Source organism: Ahaetulla prasina, chromosome 3 (genome assembly GCF_028640845.1).
Source record: "Ahaetulla prasina isolate Xishuangbanna chromosome 3, ASM2864084v1, whole genome shotgun sequence".
In the NCBI taxonomy this organism is placed as follows: Eukaryota; Metazoa; Chordata; class Lepidosauria; order Squamata; family Colubridae; genus Ahaetulla; species Ahaetulla prasina.
This window is the reverse complement of record NC_080541.1, coordinates 184,744,659-184,753,185: the sequence shown is the minus strand read 5'-3', so window position 1 is coordinate 184,753,185 and position 8,527 is coordinate 184,744,659.

Below are 8,527 nucleotides of genomic sequence, written 5' to 3'. Positions count from 1 at the left end.
GTTTAGCAAGAAGAGCCCATTGGAGAAGGGAAGATGGACACACCCCACTTTTTTTTAAACTGTCGAATGGAGTGGTTCGTCTCTTTTTTTTGAAAAGGTTACTTTCAAAGCATCTCAGCTAGCAAGAGATACTCAAGTAGGGGAGATAAATTGTTCAGCAGGTACTCCAGACGTGTTTTTGCATAGGAAGCATGTGCAGGGAGGGGTTGATTGTGTTTACGAATGGGTCTCCTCCATCCTGAACTTCTGTTGTTCTCAAGTCCTACTTACTGACAAAGTTTCCTAGAGTAGTAGTTTTTTAGCCTCTAGTAGACTTCTCCCAAATGGAGTCTAAATTACAATAAAACAGGACACAAACAGGTTTGTTTTCAAACAAAAATATTGTGTCACAATTTTATGTACAGGTTAGGCAAAACAAAATACAGTAGTAATGGATTTCTTTAAAAAAAATAGTTACTTTTAAGGCAATACAAGATTATAGCAGGGATTAGTGAGTGGAATTAGAGCATATAATGTTCCCTTTGATAGTATCCAATTTCATATACTTATTACATACTTATGATTATATATATGCTTTATATAGTATAGATATTTCATGCTTATACTTATATATACTGTTGTGACAAATAAATAAAATAAAATATATAGATAGATAGATAAAACAGTCTCTGGCCAAGCAAGAAAATCAAGACATAGTTGTTTTCCAAAGAATTGTTGATTAAGCTGCTTGACCAGTCTCATCAAGGAGACAGAAGAGAATGGAAACAAAATAGAACTGTGAACCTCTCTGAAAGTTGATATCGCCAAATATTTTGCAGTTAACCACCACTTCAAAAACTTCCGAGCATCTCCTTCCTAATCCCAGTACATTATGTAGGTGTTCATTACCCATACTAGTCCTATAAATTTCAATTCAACACACACAATTTTTAGCCTGGATTTCATGAACTGCATTGGTTCCCAGTATGCTTCTAAATTCAATCAAGGTACCAATGTTTGCCTTTAAAGCCCTACATGATTTAAGTTATTTGTGGGACCATCTGCCTATGATTGTACAGTATCTATGTGCTATGTTAGATCCAACAGGTCAGGTTTGCTCCAGATCCTGTCCATCAGGGAGTGTCATGTGGCAGAATCCTAGAAGAGAAGCTTTTTGATTGTGTCATCTGCCTTCTGGAGATCAGATTTACCACAATTCTGTTAGCTTTTTTTTAAGGCCTTGAAAATCTGGTTTTTGTCATCAATCTCCCAGATGTGTGATTAAGCCCATATCGTGGTTACCATATGTTGTTTGGTTTTTCTGAGCTGCTATATATGTTAATAGTTTTATTACATGGCTTTTAAATGTTTTAAATAATATCAGTTGCCCAGAATCATGAATTTGAAATAGACAACCATTCTAAATGAATGAACGAGGTATGGTGATAATAACACACACTCTAGGACAGTTGTATTACTTTATGGTGGCAAAAACCAGTTAAGGTTTTGGTAGCATCTTTCTAATTGTATTAGAAATCACAAGCTTTTGAGAACAGCAATTCCTTGGTTGCATGGAATGGCTAGATTGATGGAGGATTTAAACTGGAGTGAAGTGCGAAGGAAGGGGGAGGGGAAGACAAGTTGGTTAATACGTAGGTATGGGTTAGAAGTGAGATGTATTACAAGTAGAATAGAATAGAATAGAATAGAATTTTATTGGCCAAGTGTGATTGGACACAAAAGGAATTTGTCTTGGTGCATATGCTCTCAGTGTACATAAAAGAAAAGATACGTTCATCAAGGTACAACATTTACAACACAATTGATGGTCAATATATCAATATAAATCATAAGGATTGCCAGCAACAAGTTATAGTCATACAGTCATAAGTGGAAAGAGATTGGCGATGGGAACTATGAAACGATTAATAGTAGTGCAGATTCAGTAAATAGTCTGACAGTGTTGAGGGAATTATTTGTTTAGCAGAGTGATGGCCTTTGGGAAAAAACTGTTCTTGTGTCTAGTTGTTCTGGTGTGCAGTGCTCTATAGTGTCGTTTTGAGGGTAGGAGTTGAAACAGTTTATGTCCAGGATGCGAGTGATCTGCAAATATTTTCACGGCCCTCTTCTTGATTCGTGCAGTATACAGGTCCTCAATGGAAGGCAGGTTGGTAGCAATTATTTTTTCTGCAGTTCTAATTATCCTCTGAAGTCTGTGTTTTTCTTGTTGGGTTGCAGAACCGAACCAGACAGTTATAGAGGTGCAAATGACAGACTCAATAATTCCTCTGTAGAATTGGATCAGCAGCTCCTTGGGCAGTTTGAGCTTACTGAGTTGGCGCAGAAAGAACATTCTTTGTTGTCCTTTTTTAATGATGTTTTTGATGTTAGCTGTCCATTTGAGATCTTGCGATATGATAGAACCTAGAAATTTGAAGGTTTCTACTGTTGATACTGTGTTGTCAAGTATTGTGAGAGGTGGAAGTATGGAAGGGTTTCTCCTAAAGTCTACCACCATTTCTACGGTTTTGAGTGTGTTCAGTTCCAGATTGTTTTGGTTGCACCACAAGGCTAGTCGTTCAACCTCTCGTCTATATGCGGATTCGTCATTGTCTCGAATGAGACCAATCACTGTTGTGTCATCTGCGAACTTCAGTAGCTTAACAGATGGATCATTGGAGATGCAGTCATTGGTATACAGAGAGAAGTGGGGAGAGCACACAGCCTTGGGGGCCCCCTGTGCTAATTGTTCAGGTATTTGATGTGATCTTGCTTAGCTTCACCTGCTGCTTCCTGTTTGTTAGGAAGCTTGTGATCCACTTACAAGTCTGTTCCGGTACCTGTAGCTGGTTTAGCTTAGTTAGAAGAATGTCTGGAATGATGGTATTGAATGCTGAACTAAAGTCTACAAAAAGGACCCTTGCATAGGTCTTTGGAGACTCAAGATGCTGTAGGATGTAGTGCAGAGCCATATTAACAGCATCATCTATTTGCTCGGTATGCAAATTGCAAGGGGTCTAAAGTACCGTCTCAATTAAAAAATGTAATGTGTTAAAGCATCATAGTGCTTTTTGAAACCTTTTGAGATTGAATGAAACATTTTGATGAATTTAAGTTCAGCAACCTCCCACTCAATGATGGTATTAAAGTCTCATTTTTTTTTCTAAAATGGTTACTTTAAGGTTGGAAAAAGAGTCCTGAGAGGTATAAATGCATTCGAGATCACTCTCCAAAAACACCTTACCTGCATGGGATCCTACTGGATCCAGGCCTCTTGCTGGCCTGGCAAGCGCCGCCTCCTACAGCCCTCCAGGAGTCCATCACGTTTCCAGCCACACACAGAAACTCCCAAATCTACTTGGCCTTTCCCACTTCCCAGAGGCATTTTATGACAGAGGAGGGGTTTAGCAAGAAGAGCCCATTGGAGAAGGGAGGATGGACACACCCCGCTTTTTTAAAAAACTGTCGAACGGAGTGGTGAGTGGTTCGTCTCTTTTTTTTGAAAAGGTTACTTTCCCAGCATCTCAGCGAGCAAGAGATACTCAGTAGGGGAGATAAATCGTTCAGCAGGTACTCCAGACGTGTTTTTGCATAGGAAGCATGTGCAGGGAGGGGTTGATTGTGTTTACGAATGGGTCTCCTCCATCCTGAACTTCTGTTGTTCTCAAGTCCTACTTACTGACAAAGTTTCCTAGAGTAGTAGTTTGCTCTAATAGACTTTTACCAAACTGAATCCAAATTATAATAAAACAGACGCAAACAGGTTTGTTTTCAAACAAAAATATTGTGTCATAATTTTATGTACAGGTTAGGCAAAACAAAATAGAATAGTAATGGATTTCTTTAAAAAAAAATAGTTACTTTTAAGGCAATACAAGATTATAGCAGGGATTAGTGAGTGGAAGTAGAGCATATAGAGAAAACAGTCTCTGGCCAAGCAAGAAAATCAAGACATAGTTGTTTTCCAAAGAATTGTTGATTAAGCTGCTTGACCAGTCTCATCAAGGAGACAGAAGAGAATGGAAACAAAATAGAACTGTGAACCTCTCTGAAAGTTGATATTGCCAAATATTTTGCAGTTAACCACCACTTCAAAAACTTCCGAGCATCTCCTTCCTAATCCCAGTACATTATGTAGGTGTTCATTACCCATACTAGTCCTATAAATTTCAATTCAACACACACAATTTTTAGCCTGGATTTCATGAACTGCATTGGTTCCCAGTATGCTTCCAAATTCAATCAAGGTACCAATTTTTGCCTTTAAAACCCTACATGATTTAAGTTATTTGTGGGACCATCTGCCTATGATTGTACAGTATCTATGTGCTATGTTAGATCCAACAGGTCAGGTTTGCTCCAGATCCTGTCCATCAGGGAGTGTCATGTGGCAGAATCCTAGAAGAGAAGTTGACTTTGTAAAAATATACAAATAGAATGAGACTATTGCCTTATACACTGTAAGCCGCCCTGAGTCTCCGGAGAAGGGCGGGATATAAATGTAAACAAAACAAAACAAAAAGAGAGAAGCTTTTTGATTGTGTCATCTGCCTTCTGGAGATCAGATTTACCACAATTCTGTTAGCTTTTTTTTAAGGCCTTGAAAATCTGGTTTTTGTCATCAATCTCCCAGATGTGTGATTAAGCCCATATCGTGGTTACCATATGTTGTTTGGTTTTTCTGAGCTGCTATATATGTTAATAGTTTTATTACATGGCTTTTAAATGTTTTAAATAATATCAGTTACCCAGAATCATGAATTTGAAATAGACAGCCATTCTAAATGAATGAACGAGGTATGGTGATAATAACACACACTCTAGGACAGTTGTATTACTTTATGGTGGCAAAAACCAGTTAAGGTTTTGGTAGCATCTTTCTAATTGTATTAGAAATCACAAGCTTTTGTGAACAGCAATTCCTTGGTTGCATGGAATGGCTAGATTGATGGAGGATTTAAACTGGAGTGAAGTGCGAAGGAAGGGGGAGGGGAAGACAAGTTGGTTAATACGTAGGTATGGGTTAGAAGTGAGATGTATTACAAGTACCATCTCAATTAAAAAATGTAATGTGTTAAAGCATCATAGTGCTTTTTGAAACTTTTTGAGATTGAATGAAACATTTTGATGTATTTAAGTTCAGCAATCTCCCACTCAATGATGGTATTAAAGTCTTCTTTTTTTCTAAAATGGTTACTTTTAAGGTTGGAAACAGAGTCCTGTGAGGTATAAATGCTATATTACTTTGTCTTTGTTCTGAGCATTTGGCCTGATGACAAATTTGTATTAATCTTTTGCATAAAGTATGCACAGGTTGTTTTACATAAAATGTAGAGGGCCATTGCTGGCATATATCAATTAGAGGGAGACATGAAAAAGCCTCTTTAATCTTATGCATGTATCTATTGCCTATTATTGTGATATAGCTAATCTTCAATTTTGAAAATATGAGGTAGGTGGGAAGAAAAACAGGGCTGAGCAAGTCTATGAAGGTTGGCAAAGCAGGAAGGTTGGCAAAAGAAGATAAATGAAGAAAACCCAATATACTGTTTTAAACTTATGAGAATAAGACCGAATATAAAATAAGTATTCAGAGTCTGAAATGTTTCATTTGATACTCAAAAATAATAATGGCATAAACCTTAATATACCTATTTTAATCAACCATGAAACTTGTATTTTTACAACTGAAATGTAGCTTGGGAAAAAAAGTACAAATTATGATATTTAATGTTGATTCACAGTTGATAGTAAAATTGAATAGGAATGAACGTAAGTATAAGGGTGGAATAAATGAGTATTTAAAATGTTCCAAAATATCTCTTGTTTTATTAAAATATACAAGAGCTTTTAGGTAATGACTCTTAGCCCTATAAGTCAAGAGATATAATGCAACACTGTCATCCTTTCCTGGGGTGGGGATGGGAAAATGAAGAATAAAAGGTGGAAACACAAGAAGATTACCAAAATAAACTAATCTGGTTTGTACTTCCAGTAGATTTCTATAGGATGGATGCAACATAAAGACCTTATCTGTTTAAGGATCTTAAACGATTTATTCAGTCTTTCTCTAAATAGTAGCTTTTCTTTTAAAAGTACTTTTTGAAGACACTAGAAGCCCTTTGCAAAGTTTCTAAATGAACCACAAACTATTTAAAGATTCTACCCAATTTCCAATGTAGATAGAAATACTATTTTTCTGACATCATTTCAGTCCATCTCTAGATGCTAGTATAATTGCTGAGTCTTTTGAAGTAAAAGGAGCAAGTGACCCCACAGACCTTCTTAGAAGCAGGTGGGTCTTGAAAGGTTGGACACATTTTTCATGTCTTTTGATTCCAAATAAGATTGACTTATTATTTTATTCCCATTTATGTAGTTCTGCAGTAACAGCATTTTGTACTTTCAATGTTTCCAAATCTACCAATGGTTCAAGTTATCTTGATTGACATAAATAAGAATTTTTACTCTGATTTGATTGGCAAAAAATAAATGTTTTTGAGAGAGGCAGTTTGAATGAACACTTGAAATTAGATTACCGTATATACTCGAGTATAAGCCGATCCGAATATAAGCCGAGGCACCTATTTTTACCACAAAAACTGGGAAAAACTATTGACTCGAGTATAAGCCGAGGGTGGGAAATGAGGCAGCTACTGGTCAATGTAAAAAATAAAGATAGAGCCAAGTAAAATAACATGAATATTTATTTGAACGAAAAACAATAAAAGTGCAAAAGGGGGAAGGAGGATTCCCAGCTTTAGAAAATTTAGAACTACGCCGCCTTTGGTATGACCTGAGCATAGCTCATAAAATTATCTGCTACAATGTACTTCCTATCAATGACTACTTCAGCTTCAACCACAACAATACACGAGAACACAATAGATTCAAACTTAAAGTGAACCTCCAATCTAGATTGCAGAAAATGTGACTTCAGTAACAGAGTTGTTAATGCCTGAATGTGCTACCTGACTCTGTGGTCTCTTCCCAAAATCCCCAAAGCCTTAACCAAAGACTATCTAGTATTGACCTCACCCCATTCCTAAGAGGTCTGTAAGGCGTGCATAAGAGCACCAGCGTGCCTACCGTCCCTGTCCTAATGTTCCCTTTAGTTGTATTCCTTTTATGTATTCAATTCATGCTTATATTTATATAATTATTTAATATGTATTTGACAAAATAAATGAATGAATGAATGAATGAATAGAATAGAATAGAATAGAATTTTTATTGGCTAAGTGTGATTGGACACACAAGGAATGAATGAATGAATGAATGAATGAGTGAGTGAGTTACTTCAACAACATTGTCTCACAGAAATTGACAATACAACTGCAAGCATGAAAATGAGTCCTCCTTTAGCTTCCAAGGGACCAGGGTGCCTCTGAAGGTCAGTGCTCTAAGCACTAAGAACCCAGCACAAATCTAAGCCTGTATGCACACCAATAGTGAAAATACCCTGCACAGTGTCTCTTGGCAGAGAAGGTTAATTTTCATAGACGTTGGGGTGGCTTTTTTTTTTTTTTTGGCAGGGCAATAAGGGTCTCTAATATCATTAAACCCAAGTGTGAGGAAAAAGACAGCAGCTAAAATGTTAAGGCCAGTTGTGTGACCTTCTCCAATACAGTTGGCCTGGCTGTTTGCCAAAACTTAAAACACCCTCCCATCCCCCCTCCCTGCTAAAGCTTCTTTCTTAAAACAATTGTGGTCTTTGCCTTTCATTGTGCCAATCGACTTTAGAAGTCTGTGTGTGTGTGTGTGTGTGTGAGAGAGAGAGAGAGAGAGAGAGGGAGGGAGGGAGGGAGGGAGTGCAAAAGGGGGAAGGAGGATTCCCAGCTCTAAACAAAGGGAAATCCCGGAATGCCAGTGCTCACGTTCCTCCTCCCTTGCTCAAAAGCCCCAACATGATATTGGAATTGGATGCCATTATATACCTGCTGAGGGGATAATTTGAATAACTTGAAAGATATAAAAGCTCTAAACATATTTGTTTAAAAATCTAAAATCTATACTTAAAATAAATGAATATAAAGTAATAAAGTTCTTTAAAGTTGTAATTCACTTTGCTGCTGAAAAAGAAAAGAAGCTTAACACCTTAAATGGTATTTATTAACTGAAATATCATCAAATCAAATATATAATGAGGTATATTATAATGACCTTTGTTTTCAGAAAGAAGCATGATGGAAGTTTTTCAATAAAGGGGGAAATATAGAAAAAACTTAGTGTCATGCTCATATATCATCTTTACAGATGTTGTTAACACTATACTATGGCAGCATATGATGGTACACTGTTTCAATCAATTTCAGGATGAAAAACTCATCAATGAGGAGGAGGAGTATAATTTATTAACCTTGTATGATATCAGTTTCTCAAGGACTCTAGAAGGACCCGAGGAAGAAATCTCTGCCCCCTCCCCACTTTCCCTTTCCAACCCAGCCTTCCAAGGGGACCTTTGAGGGAGAAATCTCTGCCCCCTCCCCACTTTCCCTTTCCAACCCAGCCTTCCAAGGGGACCTTTGAGGGAGAAATCTCTGCCCCC